Genomic DNA, 22,382 nt, shown 5'->3' on the forward strand with positions numbered 1-22,382 from the left:
GTGCTCAGTCCTGTTCTATTATCTTCAATGTCATTAGTCGTCTACTCTCTTCTCGTTTATTCGTCCGCTCCTCGTCCTGAGACCTTGCTTGTACCACACGATAGAGGCACGTCGTGAAGTAGTGCGAACGAAAAAAACACTGCGATGAACGACGAACAGCGTGCCGGGCATGAGCGGAAGTGAGTGAAAGAGGGGGGAGGTGGCACTCGATTTGGCCACACTCGTTGGAGGTGGTTTCGTCGGCCTTGCCGTGGCCAACGAACGCTGCCAGTTGGCAGTCACGGCTAGCGCGCTTGAGACGGGACCCTCTGAAGAGATTACTTTTAAAAAAAGAAAACTTTAAAATAAAGACGCTGGTCGTAGGAGACTCCTTGTCGCCTCCGATCTGGCAATGGCGGTGCACTGTGGGCCGTTTGGTATACGCACTGCCTCTGTAATAAAGACTTGGTAACCTTCCAGAGAACATTTCGTGTTTGACCGTCACCCCCGGAAGCTTTTCAGGCCTGCGCGTCACGTGACGTGACGTCGACGACGTCACATCGCGCCGGCCGGCCGGCCGCCCTTCGCTGGGTGGCTGCGCCAGCCGCGAGCGCCCTTCACGCCTACCGACTCGGGCGAGGTTCCTTGACACCATGTCCGCACGATTTATCAAGGTATCCATTGATTGTAAGGTTTAACGCGCTGACGCAACGCAGGCGATGAAGCGCGCCGTAGGGGAGGGCTCAGGATCAAGTTTTACTACCTGGGAATCTTTATTGTGTGCCGAAATCTCGTACACACGGGCGTTTTTGCTTTTCGCCTCCATCAGAAATGCGGCCGCCGCAGCCGGGTATCGAAACTGCGCCCTAGTGCTCAGCAGCGCTACGCCTTAGCCACTGAGCCACCGTTGCGGGGGAACTTATCAAGGTATCAAGAAATAATGAATATCGTGAATGGAATAATGCGTATTTATTTATCACAGCCAGACGTCGTCTGTACAAATATCACAGTGCACATTGTTCTCGGTCCAGGCAGACGACAGGCAACACAAGATGTTGCCCTTAATGCTGAAAATATGCCAAAAGTACAAAACACAATATCTTGCCACATAAAACTCAGAAAACAAAACAGATTGTAACAGCAAAAACATCCCCGAGCTTTGGAACAGAAAAAACACACTTTCATTTAAATTGTAGGTTAGAGGAAAACATACCATTCGTTTATCATAGTAGCAGTATCAACACAAGGTATCAGGTTCAAACACTTGCCAAAAAATACAATACATAAGAACACTGGTGACTAAATTGTGGTCCACAGCATGATAAATGACAGAAAGAAAAGTAATTGTACTACCACAGGTAGGTGCATGTCCTAGGGAAAAAAATCAAACAAAAATCTAAGAAAAAACAAATCACAGTGCACAACATGTCTGTACACAGAGTGCACAAGGAAAGTGTACACAGCTTAGGTACCAAAACGGACTGTACAACTGCTACAGTGGGCACCGAGGCAGTTCGAGTTAAAAAAAAAGAAAAAAGTACAGCACCTTTAAAAGCTAACAACTTGTAAAGAGATACAAAACTGGAAACAAGGCTCAAACAAGGGAATGTATTGCTTGAGCCAGGTGGCAATAAGTGCAGCGCTCCTCAGACAGCATCGACAGGTTGTTCAAAATTTCCAACAAGGAACTTACTTTTTGAACTGAGTCTGGTACAACAGCGCTACCAAGGTTCTTGATTGGTGAACCTTGATAGCAGGCAAAGACTTCAAGGTTTGCAAACACGGTCAATGACGCATTCAAACAAGGTTCACGATAGTCGATAATGTTCAAAAACATGGAGCACTCTTCTTTATGAATCACAGTCCACTTCGGAGACACTGACACCCCTTGCAGGCGAGCCCTTAGTTCTTCGAGGGACGAAAACCGGTCTCGTTCTTGCTCCGCTTCATATGACGCCAGCGACTCTTCTACAGCACGGGCGAGTTGGGAGGCTTCTTGTCGGCTCCTCTTGGCGTCAGGGGTTTCTCTCGTGCTCTTGTCTCGTACTGAAAGGTAGGACGGACAGCCGGGAAATACCGTTGGGACAGATCCAGGACGCAACCGTGGTACTGGGAGTGCAACTTCAATAACTCTCCCAGTCCTTGGATCCGTGTACGATGTCGTCTTCTCGATGCATGAAGCGTCGAAATGATCCGCGCACACCTGCACAAACGTTTCAAGAACGTCTGAGACGCCACTTCTCAAAAGAAAAAAATGCGCTCCCGTTTGCATGACCGCGTTTACAGTCCGTGTAGCTAAAACAAAGTCTACCTACGTTTCGCAAGCATCTAAATAAAAGCGCTGCGCTAAGCGGTACAAGCAACATGAAAGGAAACGCGGGAGCGTGATGTCACCGCACTCCACGAAGCGCTTCCACCGAGAGCTTGCAAGAATGGACGACACCACGGCACTGTTAGTGAACAAAGCGCAGCTGACCATCCTTGCTGCGAACGCTGCTGGCGTCAGCGCTTCGCGAGGCCCGGCGGCCACACGCTCAAGTATTTCCCATCATAGGTGATTTCTACCCGAACAAGCAACGACAAGCTAAGAACAGGAGCATCTCAAATTCTTACCTTAGTGCACGAAGTCGGCACGAAGTCCTTCCTAGGAATGGCGCGTAGCCATTGTTTGAGAGCGTCGGCGTCTTTAGGGAAGGAAAAGACTTGTATCTTCTTTCCTGTTTTGTAGTTGCCGGTGCATCCGGGTACACAACACTTATTCGGCATTGTCGCATCACTCCAGCATCACGCACGGAAACGAAATTGCCGCAAAACAACAACGGAAAGCAACAAACGCGAAACACCGTCAACACCACGCCGCCGAACCGTCACCACCGCCGCCCGCACTGCGCTCGCTGCCGCTGTGGCTTCCCCGAGAGTCGGCCGGCCGGAAATGACGTCAGATTGCTGGGCGCAGGCCTGAAAAGATTTTCCGGGGGTGACGGTTTGACACGCTAAAAAAAAGAGAGAGAGAGAGAGAGAGAGCAGGAGGCCATGAACGGCGGGATTACCGGATCGCGCATGAAGGTCGACGCGGATTAATGCAGTAGAGTGAACCAGTAGTTCAGCTCGGCGTTAGTAGACAGAGCGGCGGTGGTATACGTACACGGCTCAAAGTGAGAAAGAGAGTGAGAGAGAGAGATATGCGTTTCCCCGCTGATGTGTTGCGATGTCCGTAACACCCGAACGCTGGCCCGCGCGCATCCTGTAAGGGTGTCCTGAAAAAAAAAAAAAAGGTCCCGTTCGAATTAACGATTGCATCTTCGGCTGAAGTGCACTGTCACCGTGACGGTGGAAGGGAAGTTACGTCAAACACCGCCCGAGCTTCACGACCCGCTAGAGGTCAGAGGAACGTGTGAACTACAAGGCTCGAATCAACGACCGCAGCGCCGTCTGCGAGAGACGCCATTCGGCAATTTCCAGCGTCCTGTTTGTACTGGGAATAAAAGAGCAGACGACGGAAAACCGTACAGTGAGAGACACTTGCGAGACGCTGCGTGTTCAGTCTCTGCGCGTCTGTTCTCGAGGTGGTTGTGCACTATTAGTTCTGTACCAACTCGGCGAGGGTTGTGTTAATTTTGGCATGGCCTTCGGTGTCTAGTGCAATCCTGGCAGCAGTGGAAGTAGTAGCCTTGTGCGAGTATGCGGTCGGACGACGTAAGCTCACGCACGTTTTTTTTTTCCGCCCCGTCCCATCGTGTTCAGCGGCAGCGCCGTCTGTTAATTAAACGCCTGAAATGACGGAATCTCACCGCGTCGTCTGCTAGGGCGCGCGGGCTGATGGGATTGCACCACGCTCCACCGTTGGCCTCTGCGGTGCCGCGGCTGGCCCAGCCGAACATACGGCACCGCACGAGTGCACAGAAAACGCCACCGGTGCCGCCATCAGAAGATGCCATATATACGTGAGTCTTGCCCATAGAGTTTCCTAAAGTTAACTAGAGGGCGCTGCGATCGTTCAGTGACCATGGGAATGACGGGTAGTACACACGTTTGCCTAGTCTTCGTACTTGCGGGCGGCGAATCGTACTTGCGGCTTTGTTTATTGCTGGGTTTCGGTTTTGTTTTGAAAAAAATTGAGCCCTTCTAAACTTCGTGAGCCTATTAGGAAAGTGAGTCAAAAATAAAACGGTGAAGCGCAACCGCTGAACATTTGCCGATTTTTGTTTCGTGAGAAAACAACAGCTCCAAGCCACGCGTACACACACGGAGCCAAAAGCAGGCCAGAAGTACGAATATTAGACAAATGTGTGGTGTACTATACCCATCATTCTCATGCTCGCTGAAGCGCCGTGCGTTGCAGCTCCCGTAGACGCTAGCGCCCGAGTTCCTTCTAGTGTATATTGGGAAACTCTATGGTATTCTTGCCAAGGCGAACGGGAAACTCGGCTTTTTCTCAGCGCCACGTGCACGTCATCGCGAAACGGAACGCATATTTTGTCGACGATTTAACGTAAGACACGCGCGGGGCGCCGCCGCCAACCTGTGCTTCTAAAACGGGATCGGCTTGTCGGTGGCGTTTCCCATCGCCATGGTGTGTCACGCAGTTACGGTCCGTTCGTTCACAAAGTTAATGTCACTTGATGACGTCGGGCCCGTAGACCCCCCCCCCCCCACCTCTCTCTTCTCGAAATTCGGATAAGATGGGGGATGTTATACCGAAAACAAGTGATAAATGTAGGCTTTTTTTTTTCACCGTTTTCAACAAGAGCGCTTCCCCCCTCCCCTCGAAAAAAATTCCTGCCTATGGGCTTGGATGGTGTCATCCTATCATGGCATCGAGACGACACGAGGTTGACGAAATTTGTGACGCAATCGTGACGTGCCGAGGGGCTTCTGGGCCTTGAAATGTGAACGTCTTTATGTTGTCACGGTAGATCACAAGAACGCATATGCGCCACAAAAATTGGGTAAATCTCGTTAGTTGGTGGCCGTGCCAGTAAATGTGACGAAGGCAACGGTTAGCCGAGCAAAAATGGTCGAGGATGTTTGTCGAGCTGAGACGCACTTCCCTGCATGCTTCGCTCCACCGCAGTTGTGTGTGTGTGTGTGTGTGTGTGATTGATTGATTTATTGATTGATATGCGGGGTTTAACGTCTCAAAACCACAATTTGATTATGAGAGACGCCGTAGTGGAGGGCTCCGGAAATTTCGACCACCTGGGGTTCTTTAACGTGCACCCAAATCTGAGCACACGGGCCTACAACATTTCCGCCTCCATCGGAAATGCAGCCGCCGCAGCCGGGATTCGAACCCGTGACCTGCGGGTCAGCAGCTGAGTACCTTAGCCACTAGACCACCGCGGCGGGGCATGTGTGTGTGTGTGTGTGTGTGTGTGTGTGTGTGTGTGTGTGTGCGCGCGGAGAGTAGGATCAATACATCGACTGCTAAGAAAAAGAAAAAAAATAGAGGGGGTAGTGTGGAGGTGGCCTTGCTCCTTGAGTTGTTCCTCCGCCGTGCGCGTGCCTGTATCCTTAAACAGTGCTTTAGGAACGATACGAAATCTTTTCGGTATCGAAACAGTGTTCCCCAAAGAGAAAGTGTTCCCCAAAAACTCGCTGGATTCCTCCTTTCATCGGGAGTACGCAGTGCCGCGATTAGTGTGGTCTAGTACTTGCGTAGCAGGTGTATTGGACCTAAGAATGCGTTTACCTTTCGCGCGTACCGAGTTGTAATGGAAGCAAAACGAGACAGAGAGAGAGAGAGAAAGGGAACAGCTGTTTACCGCTAGCGAGGCTGCCCGCGCCGACGAAGAGCGCCTGGGAGCGACCCTCGTCGGCAGACGCGTCGACCGCCGACGCATCTGCCACGTACTCTGTCGACGATGTCGAAACCGGTTGGCGCCGACCGCCGGCCGTCGACTTCGGGGGGTCCTTTTGCGCCGGAGACGGCGGCGGTCACTGGTGCTTCTGAATTTGGGGGCGTCCCGTATATATATTCCTTCTCGGCTATCTTGTGTGTATAATAATAATAATTCTTGGGGTTTAACGTTTCAAAACCGCGACATCATTTTGATAAACGCTGCAGTGGAGGAAATTTCGACAACCCGCTGTTCTTTAACGTGCACCTAAATCTGAGCATACGGGCCTACAGCGTTTCCGCATCCATCGGCCGCCGCGACTGGGATTCGATTTGGCGACCTGCGGGCCAGCGGCCGAGTGCCTTAGCCTCTGGATTGCAGTGGGAAGTAACCGATGTGTTTAACTGTTTCGTGGCTAGCTTAAAGGGACACTAAAGCAAAATATATAATTTTTTTTAGATAATAAAGATCACTGAGGACTTCTAATGTCGTTAGTCTTACCATTACTAGTTCGTCGTTAGATGGGAAAATCAAGGTCAAAGTGCCATTTTTAAATTTCGCGCCGTATCTGCGTGCCTGAGGTCACGAATTTAGACTTATTTTGCGGACATTGGCTGGACTCCCGAAACTTGCTATGTCAAGTCTCTGGCCCCCCATCGGCAGACAGGGCTTCATTTTCGGAACCGATTAGGAGCTACGTTGGCGTTAGTAAACAGCGTTAAACTTTACGACGTCACTGCATTTGGTGCAGGAATTGTCATGGTGGCGGCGCCACCAATTTTCTCGCTTACCAATTGTCATCTCTCGGCGAGCGCGGTGATTTGGAATCGTTAAAGGGTAATTTACTTATAGCATTAATATTGTTTTTGTTCTGTAGTGTACCTTTAACGGCGGAGCTGTCTAAATATTGATACAGAGGTGTTTGTCTTTCGCCAGCTGGCTGGCTGATAGTATTCATTCATTTATTAACACTGTTAGCCCTGAAAAAGACCCGTTACAGAGCGGAAAAGGACAGAAGTTTCATTTTAAATTTAACCAAGGCAAATGGTTTTCACGGTTGCGCGAGGGGGCGACGGTTAGTCGAACTGGAACGGTACTGATAGTTTTAAGGCGAAACGTGCCACAAAATTCGAGTCATGCTTCGCGGGGTGTTTGCAAACAGCAGCGCGAGGAGAAATGACAAAACATACTTTTGAAGAGTACAACCAAAAAATAGCAGGGCAGCGTGCATCGTGTTCAGAAGGAAAGAAAAAAAGTGTAGGCAGCGAAGCGCATTATTATTATTATTATTATTATTATTATTATTATTATTATTATTATTATTATTATTATTTTATCGTCATTTTTGTTATTAATATATTATTGTTATTATTCGTAAGATTATACTTCCTCGGAACCAGCTTGCATGCTGCGGTAAAAAATGCCGCATGCTGCGGCATTTTTTCAAGCCTCTCTCCTGATAATCTCAACTACTTCGTGTTTATCGCCAATCGTTTTAGAATTGTACCTAGTTTTGCTCTGCAATTGTTTAACATATGTAAAGCATTGTGTATTCTTTTTTATCTTGTTCTAGTTCGTTCATGTGATTTCTGATTCCTGTCTCTTGTGTAAATTTATTTGCTTTTATTTATTTATTTATTTACTTACTTATCCTGTAGAACATTGTACCCTATCTTTTTACTTGTCCCCCCTTATGTAATGCCTTCGGGCCTTTAAGGGCGAAATAAATGAAATGAAACGAAACAGCGATTCGCTCGTTCGCTCAGTCGACAGACGCGAGCGACCCCACGCGGCGATGTTGACGGCGCGTCTCGTGGAGCTCGGGGGAAGGAAGAGAGCGTTCGAGAAAGGGCGCCAACTGCGCGGTGGTCGTAGGGGGGGGGGGAGGTGGTTTCCCCGCTGGTTGTTGTTACGTGACGTTTGCCGCGTTACGTTGCGTCTCGCTTTGCTGACTCCTCCCCCCTCCCGCTTAGCCCTGCCCTTGGGAACGGTCCTTTTTGTTTTGTCCTGGGGAGAGGAGGATGTGTGCGTAAGAGAGAAACGCTTTTTTTTTTTGTCAAGGTCGGGGAATGCTCGGCTGCTCGGTCGTCAACGGCCGGACGTGCGCTTTCTGTATTTTGATTGCTGGTTTGTTTGTGAAGGGGGAGCGTTGTTGCAGGGGAGTACGGGAACCGCTGCATGGAAATGTTGGGTGGCAGAGCGGGGTTACGCAGGCGCGCTACAATGGCCATTCATCCGCTGTGAGCTCTTTGTCTTTGTGTTGTTCAAAGAAACTCATGAAAGCGAAACGTTAATTTTCTTTTACTACTACTACTACTACTACTACTACTACTACTACTACTACTACTACTACTACTACTACTACTACTAATAATAATAATAATAATAATAATAATAATAATAACAATAATAATAATAGTGGTGTGATATCAGCCTAGCCTAAATGGCCCGCAATTGTGCCGCCCGAGCTTCCCCCTGAATTATAGGGGTCCGCCACCAAGTCTCTCACAGCCCAGTGTCTGAGCTCGGGTGCAACAGCTCAGACGTAACAGCATGCTTAGAAGGATGTAGGCAACGTCTTGTCTCATATAGATCGTTCTCCATAAGCATGCGAGCGGAGCCAGAAATGAAAGGAATGGAAGTCTTGTCACGTGTCTTCGTGGTTTGTTGTTACGTTCGTGCTGCTGCTGCTGCACTCCATGAACTATGCATCGTCCAACTAGCGTGCCGAGAAACGCTGGCAGAAATTCTGCACCGGCACGTGTGACGCGCACACTTTGGCGAAGTATAGTGCGGTATGCTCGTGGACCGTTATCAAAAATTGACTCTCCAAAAGTGCAGCCGCGTCGGCCGCCGGTTCCATTCCCCCTTAGGGTGGTGGTGGTGGTCTAATGCGTGCGTCCGTTTGAATAAGCAATGAACGGCCGAGCGAGGAACGCTATACGGGAGGTTCTCGTTGTAACGATCCATTTTCTTCTCGGGAAAAGGAAAAAAAAAAACAAATGGAGAGAAAGATGCTTTATCCGGTCGCCCCGGGCGCGACGATGGTTATAGCGCGAGAACAGAACGACGACACAGAGACAAGAAGGGCTAGAAGGACACCTTCTTGTCTTCTTGTCTCGTCCTTGTCTCTGTGTCGTTGTTCTCTCCTCGCGCTATGGCTATCGTTGTGTGATGCCAACTAGCCCAAGCTGTCATACTTCTAACTACCGGGCGCACTCTGCATCTCACCAACCCGGCCAGAGCAGCGGCGCATTGAAGGTCACGAAGTTACCGACGCAGCTGCGCCGCCATATCACCAGGGGCGGGACTATATAGCGAAGCCCGTTACGATGGTTGGCTGCGGGAATCGCACGTCGAACGTAATTTTTTTTCTAACGGCGACTGCGTTCAGCTAATCAAAAGGAAGTGACGTTGGGGTAGTTGGTATTGCATGTAGGAGGTATTCACTGAGCTCATCCCGTCAGGCGGCGCCAGCGAGTGCGCCGCCTTAGGGCCGTTCCACGCGCTTGCCGCACAGCCGCAACGCATGTGCGGGACCCCTGCCGCACGCAAGCAGGGGGCAAATAAGCCAATTGGCGACGCTCTTTCACCCTCCGCAGCGTCACCAATTGGCTTACTTGTCCCCCGCTTGCGTGCGCTAGGGGTACCGGCACGTGCGTTGCGGCTGTGCGGCAAGCGCGTGGAACGGCCCTTAGGGCTCGTTCCCACAGGCGTCGAACGACCCGTTCCGTCACCGGTTTTTTGTCAGGGGAGAGTATTTCCGACCCGTTCTCTCTTTCAAAAAGGGTTGACTGTGACGTAGAGCGATTTTCTGAGGGCTGCTTCCCACAGCCGTCAAGCGTCCCGTCCCGTCACCGTGACGTTGCAGGTTTTTGTCGTGGTGGTATGTAAACGATCTAGCATATAGGGCAGCATGATGTTCGATGGATCTGCACCTCACTAAGCGTTTTAGTTAGAAAAAAATATCAACACAACGCACGCTGCCGAGGACTTTGCTTGCGGTCCGACGATGACGTTTACGTGCTATAGATATAGAGGCTCGTTCTGTCGTTCGTACTTTGTTCGTTCCTCGTTCACCCCGTGCCAAAAAAACAAACAAACAAAATCTTATCGTCATCATGAACGGTTGTGCCCCGCAGAATTTTTACTACATCCGACCACTCGCAACTGCTTAACTAAAAGTGAACAAGGCAGCCCAACGAAATGGCTGAGACAAAATGGCTGCAAAATGTTGGCCCAACAAAATGGCTGCGAAGAGACGGTGGCGCTTCGCGCATGCGCCGTGAAGGAGTGCTCGCTTTCACAGAGTAATTTGATCTGTTCTTTTTTTCTCGTTTTCTGAAGATTAATATTTCTCTAAGGGTATATAGACTCGTTGTTGTTAGTCAGCGCTTGGTCTTGTGGCTTGTTGTCCCGTCCTGTGCTGTTGTGTTCAGAAATTAGGTATGTACCAACAAACGCGCATTGATACACTATATCAGTCAATAATAATAATAATAATAATAATAATAATAATAATAATAATAATAATAATAATAATAATAATAAATCTTGGGTTCACGTCCCAAGGCCATGATATAACTATAATAGACGCCATAATGGAGGGCTCCAAAAATGTCGATAATCTAGTGTTCTACAACGTACACTCGCATCACATAAGCCCCAACCATTTGGACTTCACCGAAATGCGACCGCGGCGGCCGGTATCGAACCCGCCACCTTCGGGTTGGCTACAGAGCACCACCGTATTCACCAATCCACCGTATCTGATATTTTATATCAGTTGGTGAAACGTTCTTGCCAAATTTCTGTCGTCACGAGTGTTTCAGCCAATAACCACGCGATTCACATGATTAGCACTCGCGAAAGAGAAGTCTGCCGCCATTTCGAAACGCGTCGAAAGAAACCCATATAGCGCTGTGGGGCGCGCCGCGCGCGTTGCAGTGAGGTCAGCGGCGACGCACGAGAAAACGGGTTTTCTCCATTTGGTGCGCGGTCAAAGAATGGAGTGCGTGCTGCTGCCAACTATCCCTTTGTTAAAAGAAAAGTAAAAGAAGAAAAAAAGAAAACGAAGCTCCGGCTATATATATATGAATGGAGACGTCTGTTACACGTATATGCCTCGCCGACAAAAGCGAGGCGAGCTTGCAGAGCGCAGACTCTCGCCGACCGCACCCGTCTCGGTGCGCCGTCTCCCCTCCGGTTTTGTTTATGTTTGTTTTGTTACGCGAAATGCGCAGCTGAAGCTGTCTCGCGCGCGCTCGGCATGCGAGCCAAAAGTGAAAGTCTACATTTTTTTATTTTTTGGAACTGGAATCGCATTCGATAGCCGCCGCTCCCTCAGTCTTCTGAGTAAAATCTATCCGGGAATATACACCAACAAATGCCCGCTATGCAGAGAACACCCCCACACTTTACCACGTGACATGGGCCTGCCAACACACACAGGTAGTGCCAAGAAACTGTGCACCAACACCGGAGCAGTGGGAGGCTGCGCTGTCCTTCTCTAAGCCTGAAGAACAGCTCGAGCTGATCGACAGAGCTTGCAAGATGGCAAAGGCCACAGGGGCCCTGGACTGAGGGCTCCACCTTCACCGGAAAAAAAGCTATTTGTAATAAAGTTTTGCATTCATTCTGGCCGGCCTTCCTCACATACGCACTGCTCAGCTCCGACCCAGGACAGAGCATGTCTGGATCAAGGGGCGGGCAGGCGGAGGCAGCCAACAGACAGCAAGAGTTCCTGGCCGACTAAACCGTCGTACGAAGTGTGGTTAACAAGGGCCTGTCGGTGGTTGTACTATACATCTGAAACAACAGTCGTTGCCTCCCCCAATCAAAGAAACCGACTTCATTAAATAAAGCGCAATGCTGGGCCAGTTGGTACAACATAATGTGGAAATATATGAGCGCACAAGGTAGTAATAGGAAAAGCACTGGGGGAGTGGAAGGCGGGGGAGGGGGGGTACCTTGAAGTGATAGTTGGTTGCGCCTGCGCGGTTGTGTTTTCGTGCAATGCATGTTTTCTAATAAAAAGTTCAGTTGTAAGTGAGCGTCTTTCCTGTCAAGTGCTTTTCCTTCTACCTTGTGCGCTCATACATTTCCACCGATTTCACTGGTTTTCCAGACGTCCGATTACCGGTGTTTAGCACCTTGTATACCATGATCACCGTGCACGCCTAATACAGAACGGGTCTAAATGTCCGTTCCGAATAATATCGACGTACATTAGTTGATCAATGATAGGGGAAAGCGGCAGGGCAGGTGATCGGAGCACGCAATTTCGAAGAGTACCGAATTTCTGGCCCCTACAGTTGGTTCAATGTCTTCGTGGCTGTTTTCCCTCAGTCATGGACTCGGTTCCCGTCTCTCTCTCTCTCCCCCCTCTATCTATCTATCTATCTATCTATCTATCTATCTATCTATCTATCTATCTATCTATCTATCTATCTATCTATCTATCTATCTATCTATCTATCTATCTCTTTCTTTGTGTGTGTGTGTGTGTGTGTGTGTGTGTGTGTGTGTGTGTGTGTGTGTGTGTGTGTGTTACAATAGTAGTAGAGACACCGACTTGCGTGCGCTGCTGCGTCTTTCGATGTGTGTCTCTCTCACTCGCTGCGTTTGCGCGCTTTGTCACATTCACCCTGACGCGTTGAGTGACGTTTCAGCTACGAGGACAGCCCCCTACCACCCCTCCTTCTTTCGCGATCTTTTGACGTCCACGTAAAGGCAGACGCGGCGTTGTCTAGCCGGCTGCGTGACGTCTTGATTTGCGATTGCAGCACCGCTTGATGACGCGTCTCGTACGCGCGCGTGCGAATTAAAAGGACCCCCTAAACAACCTCTGAAAATACAAAAAAAACGAACGCGTTTCATTATACTTCCCTGGCGTTTCTCTTGTTTTCGACTCAGTTCGTGACGTCAGCGGTATGTTCAATTGACGTCGTCAGGGATGAGCAAGCTCTTGAATGGTCCGTTTAGGAAGTATAGCTCAAGAGGGCAAATCTTCGGGGAAGTTGGTGGCATCTTATAGACCCTTTCAATGTTTACAAACACAGCCCCCTGATGACACCCCGTCACTTCATGACCTAAACATAAAAAAGAAGGATGTAGTTAATACAACGTACAGTTTTCGTCATCACTTGGAAAAGGACGGTCTTTCGTGTTATACCGCCTCGCAGGCTGCTTGCTGCTGGGTCGTAAATCCTAACGCTTAACGACGTCTTCTCTGTATGACAGCGGGCGACGTTATATAAGTCCCAACTTGAGATGTGTCTCTGTTCCCCGGTAATAAGGTGTCCCTTCATCTCTCTATGCGCGCACTCTTTTCTACACTCCATTCTATTTTTTTTCTCCCTCACTTTCTTTTACGCCGTTATACGTCTTTGACGACGACGGCTTGTTCTTCATCTCCGAAGTCGATGCCAAGACGCCTTGCTCCGTCCGCGTCCTTCGCGTTTATATTCGTGGCGGTTTCTCCTCTCGGGTAGATCAGCGGTGGGACGGCGCGGATAATTAATGGCCCGACGGCGGATCGAGCTGACCTTCTTAATGGATCTCGGGGCTGTATTACTCGCGGCCCTCCGCCGTGGACGTGATGGCCCGGCGGAGGAGGTGCAGGGGAGAGAGTGCGCGGTGTGTCGGCGACGATGAACGGGGCGCCACCCTCTTCCCTCGTCGTTTCATCCGTCCATCCGTCTGTCTGCCCTTCCGACCCTATACGGGGGTATGTACATACATACATGTATGGAGCGGATATAGACACTTCCCGGGAAGGACGGGAGTTCATTTTGGCGCCGACGTCCAGCGCGAATTTATCTGTCAATCCCTCCCTCTTGTTCCCCTCCTTCCTTACTCCCTCTTCTAACCATCCATCGTCATTTGGTCCGTCCATCCGTCTGTTTATCCTTCGGACCCATACTTGGTACGTACATACATATATGTGGAAGGATATAGACACATTCGAGAAGGTCGACCGAGGTGGTGGTCTTCATTTCGGCGCGGGTGTCCCGCGCCAATTTATCTGTCTTGGCCGCCGCCTTCCTGTCTTATATAGCTGTGCCCGGCTCGAATACGCCTTTTGCCGGCCGCCGACGACGGTCCGTCGTCCTTTTCCTCTGAGACGCTCGCTGTCACAATTTGAGTTTCAAATGTGGTGACCCGGCCCTTTATTTATAGTGTGTGTGTGTGTGTGTGTGTGTGTGTGTGTGTGTGTGTGTGTGTGTGTGTGTGTGTGTGTGATTGTGTGTGTGCGTTGTTTCGTTCGCAGAACTTTGGAACTTCACCTCATATATTTACAGTAATCCGCAAAAAGCGCCACACACGCAGCCAAGCGTTCTTGGTGCAACGAAAACACCACGCCTTCATTAGGTTCCTCTCGGCACCAACTTTTTCATTCAACACCCAAGGGAAAACCTCAATCAAGGAAACGTATAGCGGAAGGAGGATGACAGTCACGAGCGATATATAGATATATATCCTGCGTCTACTGCGGTGGTGTTGGGGAGGGGGGGTTGAAACCAAACCGTGATCGTCAGCGTCGTGCCAACGAGATTCTCATCGAAAAAGTATATCGAAACGAAAAACGACTTGCCTTCCCCCGCATTCACATATAATCGTCATGCGTGGTCTCGCCACCACAGTTAATGTACTAAATACTCTTAGGCGTAGAAACACACACACACGCACACGCACCAGGACTATTATAGTCAGAGTATTTGCTTTTCAAAAACTGTAGTAGACGTTTTTGTTGGAGTCCGAAGGATAGACTATCAAATACTTTCCTGAACCATATAAGCTACACTGTCTGTCTGTCTATCCGTCTGTCTGCATCTATCTATCTATGACTCCGCTTGTTATCACTATATATATATATATATATATATATATATATATATATATATATATATATACGAAGTGAGTATAGATGTATATATGTGCTTACTTATTCGATCTTAACGATAATATAGTGTGAACTGTCGCAAAGCGTCACCGAGAAAGAACACAGACGCCCACAAAACTACCGCTATAGTTTTTTTATTTTTGCCACCTTTCTACGTTGCAGACCTCGGTCGTCGACGCACTTATTCGGTTCTCGTTTATCGTCCTATGCTTATTTGTTTTCTTCTTGTATCGTCTTCGTCAAAACAAAAAATCACACGTCGGTATTTCTCGTCAGTGCTTCGTATTGCATATATTTACGAGGACACCGTTTATCAACGTCTTCCTCCGTTTCTTGTGCAGCCAGTGGCTTTGTCGTCGCTGAAAGAACCCCGGGTGATCGAAATTTCCGGAGTCCTCCACTACGGCGTCTCTCATGATCATGTGGTGGTTTTGGGACGTCAAACCCCACAAATCAATCAATCAATGCTGTCGTCGCTTCGTCGGTCACCGTTATGGCAACAGCATTTTGTTTGTTTTGAACTCCCGTTGGCCTCCCTGTTTTTTTTTTGTATCTACTATCTCCATATTTTTCTGAAGAAAAAAAGCACGCCCATTCTGGGCTGTGTGTGTGGGGGGGGGGGGGGAGATGGATGCAAGGGAGTTCCAAGAATGACGTCACACTCTCGGCAGTGCGTTTTTTGGGTGGTCGCGCCTTTTTTTAAGTCTCAGTTTCTAGGGTTTCTGGGGAGCCATCCTTGAAAGGGCGTATGTTGTGTACACACACCCAGCTAGGGAGCCTTCTGGTGTAACGCACGTTGCGAAAAAGTGCGCGCGTGTAGCCAGGGAGTCCTCTGGTGCGTATATACACCTTGAAGAAGGTGTACATATACACCCCAGTGCGCCTTCGGGTGTACGTGCATGCACGTTTTGAAAATGTGCATATATACGTAACCATGGGGAGTCGGCAGGTGTGTATATGTACGCGTTGTGAAAATGTGTACATCTAGGGAGCCTTCCGGTGTATATACACTGTGAAAAGGTGTTCATATACCCCAACGGCGAATACGTGCACGCTTTGAAAATGTCTGCATATGCAGCTGCGGGCTGTGGTATAAATATGCGTAACCATGCCCCCTCCCTTCTATACCTCACGAAAATGCAATACCGAGACAGGGAGGCCCCGTTTCGTGCAAGCGCGTCACAGTCCTGAAAGGAAATGCCTCTTCTGTCGCGTTCGCTGTCCCAACAAAGTGAGAGAGAGAGAGAGAGAGAGTTATGCACTGTGTACGTGTTTCAGAGACCCGGGCTGCAAGCATTATTCGCTCGTCGCAGTTATTTACAGTCGCGTCAAAGCGATTGTCTCGTTCGTGGAATAGGCACTCGCGTAACTTGCCGCGTGTCTGTGATGTCACGCCGAACTCCCCCCCCCCCTCAATTTTTAATTTATTGCGAAATTGCTTTTACCCTTTAACCTCTCGACATGTCGTCAATGTCGGGCAGGAAAACGACGCTTCGGCTGGTGTAACACAGATATCGAAACGGGCTTTCGTACGATACCACTTGGCTTGGAAGATGCCGTCTCTCAGTGTTGTGTTCATTTGTTAGTGCCCTGTGTTTTGTTTTTGTTTTTTTAAGATTGCGCGGCGCTGGCCCATAGTCGTAAGGCGCATCAGTATGCAATTGATAAGGGCTATCAAAGGGTATCAACACGATCTACTGATAAGAAGAAAAAAAAAAGACGATGAAGATTACTTCCGCCTTCAAGTCGTGTTCGACGGGAATTCTTATACGAGCTTTTCGCTTTCTTTTTTTGCTGGTTGCGCCACTGGCTCTATATATAGCGTACACACACAAACTTGGCGTCGCCTGCCGATCGTCTCGTTTGTCGCCTTCGAGCAGCTTGTATACATATCGATCGACGCAATCTCTCTCTCTCGAGGGAGAGAGAGCCGTGGATATGCATCGCGCGTATATAAATTCCGCCGCGTGGCCCCTTACGTCCGTACATACAATGTTTATGCCGTGGCGATGTGCGCGCTCTATAGCTCCCACGGCCGCCCGCTTTTCCTGATTGCCTGTTCGTGTATACCTCGAATATTTAGCGATCGCGTTGGTTCGTATATGGAGAGACCGGTGCTTCCGGAGAGAGAGCCGGTTTCGGTTATGCCGGTTATGCCAGACTTATGTACAAATGGCATGATTTGGCCGCAAAAGAGACACATACAAGAAAAGGAACACTCAAACGACAAGCACAGGCGTATCAGTGCAAAGGTGTATCAGGCAAAGGTGTATCAGTGAACCGTCGGTGACGTTGTATGCTTCGGAGACAAGATTGTTTGATTGTTGGATAGCGTAGGGCTGTATGAAGACTGCGCATGTCTATATTTTCGTACTTAAGTCTGGGTCTGCACCCAGTCTGCTTTAGTTGGAAAAAAAAAAAAAAAAAAGCCGCCTGTGCTTGTCGTTTGAGTGTTCCTTTTCTTGTATGTGTCTCTTTTGCGGCCAAATCATGCCATTAAGTAAATACCAACTAGGCCAACAATCAGTATTATTACATTATGTACAAATCTCGGCTCATTATCGCCGGCGATATATCTTTCCTCCACGCGGATGCTTATCCTTAGCTGAGCGAAGCGAGGCCGCACCTTCTTGCTGCGCAATGGCGCCGAGAAAGTGTATACCCTGCTCTACGCGATTAGTAGTCGACCTTGTCGCACACATCTCGGATATATATATATATATATATATAATGGTTACGTCACCTCAAAGGTCCAGGTGAGGTTTAGTGGTCGTACAGCAGCAGGGCTCTTGGCAAAACGGATCGGTGGAGCTCGCTATCTAAGGGGACAGCGCGCAAACGTCTTGTTGTTGTTGTTGTTGTTGTTGTTGTTGTTGTTGTTGTTGTTGTTGTTGTTGTTGTTGTTCTCCTATTGTTAGTGGCGCATACCCACTATGGGGGATTGGCCAAGAATCGAGTTGGTTTTAAAAATTACTGTTCAGATTTGTAATGATGGAGGTATAACAGAAAGATTACCGATAGCCTAGGAAAGTCTGGTGCTTAATGTAATGCATACAAATATCTACATAAACGAATTTATTCTTAGAATAGAGTAATAATCTGATTTTATACGTATATAATTATGTGGACATGTTAGGATAACGAAACTGGTTAATTAGTCAACCTATTAGTTTCATCAATATAGTCCCGGACGGCCGCGCACACTGTCGCATTAGAGAAACCAGAAATGGAATCTCCAAAAGACAAAATGACAGGCACAGATAAGTCCATAGCAATACCACGTAAAGGTATTTCTAAAAGGGTTTTTCGTAATGTATTAAACCTCCTGCAGGTCAAAAAGAAACGATCTACTGTTTCCAGTGCATCACAGAATGCGCACAGTGGCGAAGGTGCCTGAGCAGACCTGTGTTTATAGCCCCTTTCTATTGCAACCTGTTCCACTGGCCATGCATTAGGCCCACTATACTACGGGGGGGGGGGGGGGGGCATTATATATCGCGTTTGTGGCTCGCCCTGAACCCCTCACGGAATATGCGGAGCCGGACCAGGAACCACGTTTAATCTTCCGAGCCCCGGTCGCAACCGTTCGGCTGCCAGCAGCTACTGTGTCCACTGTTTAATCCTTAATAATGTCTACTGTGTAATCCTTAATAATGATAACAAACCTACAACGATGCCAATGAAAGTACAGGTTGAGTTACTAAAAGTAATAGTAATGCGATTGTGAAGAAAGAAAAAGTGGACGAAAAGGTTCCTTGCCATGGGCAGGGACCGAACTGCATGCGACCTTCGAATAACGCGTGCAAATAACGCGCGTCCGAAGGTCGCAGGTTGTGGCTGTGCCGGCGGCGAGGTATCATTTCGTTCACTTTTCTTTCGTCACATTTACATTAGAAGTACTTCTGATAACATCCCCTTTACTTTCTTTGGCATCGCTGTCCGTTAGTTCTAATAATGCTGTGTTCCTTCATGTAATCCTCATTGCATATTCTTGTTTATCAGTTCATTAATACATTTTTTTTTTCTTTTTCATTCTCGTAAGTTTAAGAGACATTCAGCTAAGCCTTTCGTTTTTTACTTTAACAATTGCATTGTCACTGCAATGATTGTCGTAATCTATAGCCTATTCATGAAACGATAGGTTTGTATTGCGCCATTTCGTGCTGTGTTGTAGGCCCTGGAGGGGAGCTTCACAAAGGTGGTGTTGTAATATTTAGTTATTTGGCAAAGTAATCACAGTGAACTAGTAACTTATACCGTTAATCTTACTCGCAATCGTGACATGCTCTCTCCCGTCATCCTTCCTAGTCGGCACGCCGCGCCACGGGGTCACTGAATTTTGTCGACACTGTTGCGGCCTCTTTGATTCAGACGTGTGTTCCTTCACTCTGGTTGACCAGTGCGCGTTAAAGAGCACCAGATGGTCGAAATTTCCGGAACCCTTCACTACGGCACACTTCATAACAGATAATCATATCCTGCTTTCTAGGACGTAAAACCCATTATCTTAATAATTGTGGTTGACGTGTCATTCTTGTCCTCTCTTCTTTCTCTGCGTCGTTTACCTTCCAACACAGCTTACACACGCTCTCATTTCCGTTGTAACCGCATTACCTGCAAGCGCGCGGTAATAGAAAATGTAACTCCCCCTCTCTCCCTCTTTTAATTGCACGCCCTGCTGTGGCCACTTGATCGCTGTACAGCTGAGTTCCCGTTTTAGCGCGTTTTCTTATTTTTCGCCTCTTATCTACATCTCCGACTTTCTCGGCCAGTCGCGTGCGTCCTTGGTTCGTTATCGGGGCTAATCTTGTACTCTGTTTTTTCTTGCTGAGCAGTAATGAGCCTGGCTTACGCAGTTGGTCTCCCTTTTCGTGGCATTCGAGGTTTCGCAGAGCCTGCCAATTCGAGGAGATTTACTTTTTCTTTCTCTTTCTTTCACTTACAAGAGATAACTGCAAGGACATGTCGATGTCCTTGCATTGTCTTTTGAGGAGGACAGACAGACAGACAGACACAGATAGATAGATAGATAAATAGATAGATAGATAGATAGATAGATAGATAGATAGATAGATAAATAGATAGATAGATAGATAGATAGATAGATAGATGGATAGATGGATAGATGGATAGATGGATAGATGGATAGATAGATAGATAGATAGATAGATAGATAGATAGATAGATAGATAGATAGATAGATAGATAGATAGATAGATAGACAGACAGATAGATAGATAGATGGATAGATAGATGGATAGATAGATAGATGGATAGATGGATAGATGGATAGATGGATAGATAGATAGATAGATAGATAGATAGATAGATAAACTATAGCGAATGCTATTTACTGTGGACGTCAAGATGAAGTTGCCGCGGCCAGGGACCGAACGTGCGACCTTCGAATAAAGGTTGGCATACTTGCAGACGTGCATCGTTTTGGGTGTTATTACGCTCCTGTCTCGCTTCACGTTGTTATAGTATACTGAAGATAATAGGCCAGGCCGCATATAGGCGGTCTTTTTCCGAGCTATCTTATTGAGCTTCAATATGGTGGCGGCGGCATACTATTGTATGGTACGCGCACATACGTGTGTCGGTGAGGGAGGACATGCAAAGCGATGGGCGATTAGCGAGATCATATGGCGAGACCCTCGTTTCCTCTCTACTCTTTCGTCATACTCCAGTTTTCCGTGACGTGTGGTGCTTTCCAACGGTCTCGTCTGAATTTTCCGTTAAGCTTGCAGGTGCTCAGCGTCGGCGTGCAGTTGGTGTTCTGGGCCTGTCGCTGGCGGGGAAAAAAATAAATAAAATGATACATAGGGGTCGCTAGATGATTGTGCACCTTTGTTTCCTTTTTTTTTTCTCGTTCGCAGACTAAAGGGGTCTTATTGAACACGATGGCAAAACTCTGCTTCGCAGCTGCGAAATCTCTCGATTTCCTATTATTGTCCGTTTTTTTTTCTTTCTTTCCAATTTGCTGTATCCGGGCGATGAGCAGATATCGTATAGGCAATTCGCAATAGGCTGACTGCGGATTTAAAAGTGAGGTCCAAAATATGTATTTATTGCTGTTGTGATCGAAATTTGGGTGTCTGCTGCGACGTTTGCTTCTTCGTTACGTTACGGCGTCTTGTTAAAAAAAAATTGGAGCAACTAGTTCGCCTTACTTTTTCTTCTTTTTGTTTTCACGGTGCCACCGAACATGTGCCCTTCCCCTGGCGGGAAAGTTGCGAAACCTTGTGTTGGTTTTGGATCTCGGAGGCGTTTTCTTTGGCGTTTCTGGTTGTCTCGTGTCAAACCGTGAAGCTTGGCCCCCTCCCCTGTCACAACGCTATAGAGAGCAGCACCGGAAGGACGGGAAAGGGCAGGCTATGGCGGTTTATGTATGCGGCTCGAGAAAGGGCGGTGTAGGGGGGGAGGTGCTGCTTTTGTCGCTCCCCCCCCAAAAAAAAAAAAACAACAAAAACGTACGCGTCTGGCTTTCGGCGTCGAGAAATTCTACAAACTTACACTACAACTGTTCTGGAAAAATCGAGTTGACTCTGCTGCGGTTTTTTTAAAATAAACATTGCGCACATATCGTGCATCTGTGCCCCGCTGGACCTTATTAAACTTATTTCAATCAATGAATCAATTCCACACATGTCCAATAAAGCTGCGGCCAGTATAGCCACGAATGAATACACGTTGAGCTTTCGTGTTGTGAACTAATTTCTGCGAAAGAGAGAAACACCGTTTTTTCGTTGTTGTTTTTTTTTTCAATTTAATTTTATCGTTGTTCGTTGTAGCGTAAACCCACTATACGAAAAATGGTCTTCAAATTGCGGCCTTTGCTACGTATTGACTGCTTATTTGTTTGAAGATTTCGGGAAATTCTCGGCTTCTCTCTCCGAGGATCAGCGAAAAGAAATGTGGCACTTGTAATATCAGCCGGCACCGCAATATACTGGGCAGCCACTAACTCTCGCCTTTGGCGGTAATCTCTTGAAGCCTCTCTGAAGTTGTTTTGTCATTCGAGAAGAGTCTCTCCCCCATATATATATTTTTTTCTCGCCGCTTCTCTTTAGTTCGCGAGGAAGTCCCGAGTCGAATCTCGGGCAGCAAGCAAGTCGAGCACGAGGTTCTGATTTCCGCGCTGGAATGAATCCGTTTTCGCCCTGTTCACTTCATTTTTTTTTCTCTCTCTGTTTACGTCTTTCTCGCAGTCCTCTCGTTATTGCTTTCGAGATTGCGTATTTGCTTGCACGTGTGCCTTGTCGACCGTAGACGGGATAGAGAGGGAGAGTCTTGTTTGCTTACCTTTACTGTGAGAAACGAGAAACTTATGTAGATAAGTGTGACTCCTTGTTTGACAATAAGCTTGACAAATATGACTGCTTGCGCTGCCAAGTTGTGACATCTGCAGCGAGAGGCAGACAGACGTGTTGAATTTCGCCACTTTATTCTTTGCGATCAAAGCGGAGTGGTGACGGCTGCCTTTGTCCTAGCCGCCAGGCTCGAAAACTCGTTTTTGTCTAGCTCGCGCCTCGAGCTCCCGAGTACGAGCAGTGCGAGAGGCGCAGCGCTGTGACTAAGAAGTGACGATCATTGATGATGACGAAGGCGCTATACCAACTATACTTACTGAAACTCTTCTGAAATAGGAAAGGATC

General features: G+C 48.0%; 1 protein-coding gene and 1 long non-coding RNA gene across 2 annotated transcripts in view; one reads left to right on the forward strand and one right to left on the reverse strand.

Annotated features, from left to right (window-relative positions):
* The window catches only part of LOC119161604 (ski oncogene), a 159,293-nt gene that overhangs the window by 13,546 nt on the left and 123,365 nt on the right, over positions 1-22,382 (forward strand). The window lies entirely within an intron of this gene.
* Positions 927-2,850, reverse strand: LOC142803705 (uncharacterized). Its single transcript, XR_012894237.1, has 2 exons — positions 2,593-2,850; positions 927-2,182 (listed from the first exon to the last, which is right to left on the reverse strand). It is a non-coding gene; the product is annotated as an uncharacterized LOC142803705 (long non-coding RNA).

Source organism: Rhipicephalus microplus, chromosome 3, assembly GCF_043290135.1.
Source record: "Rhipicephalus microplus isolate Deutch F79 chromosome 3, USDA_Rmic, whole genome shotgun sequence".
Classification (NCBI taxonomy): domain Eukaryota; kingdom Metazoa; phylum Arthropoda; class Arachnida; order Ixodida; family Ixodidae; genus Rhipicephalus; species Rhipicephalus microplus.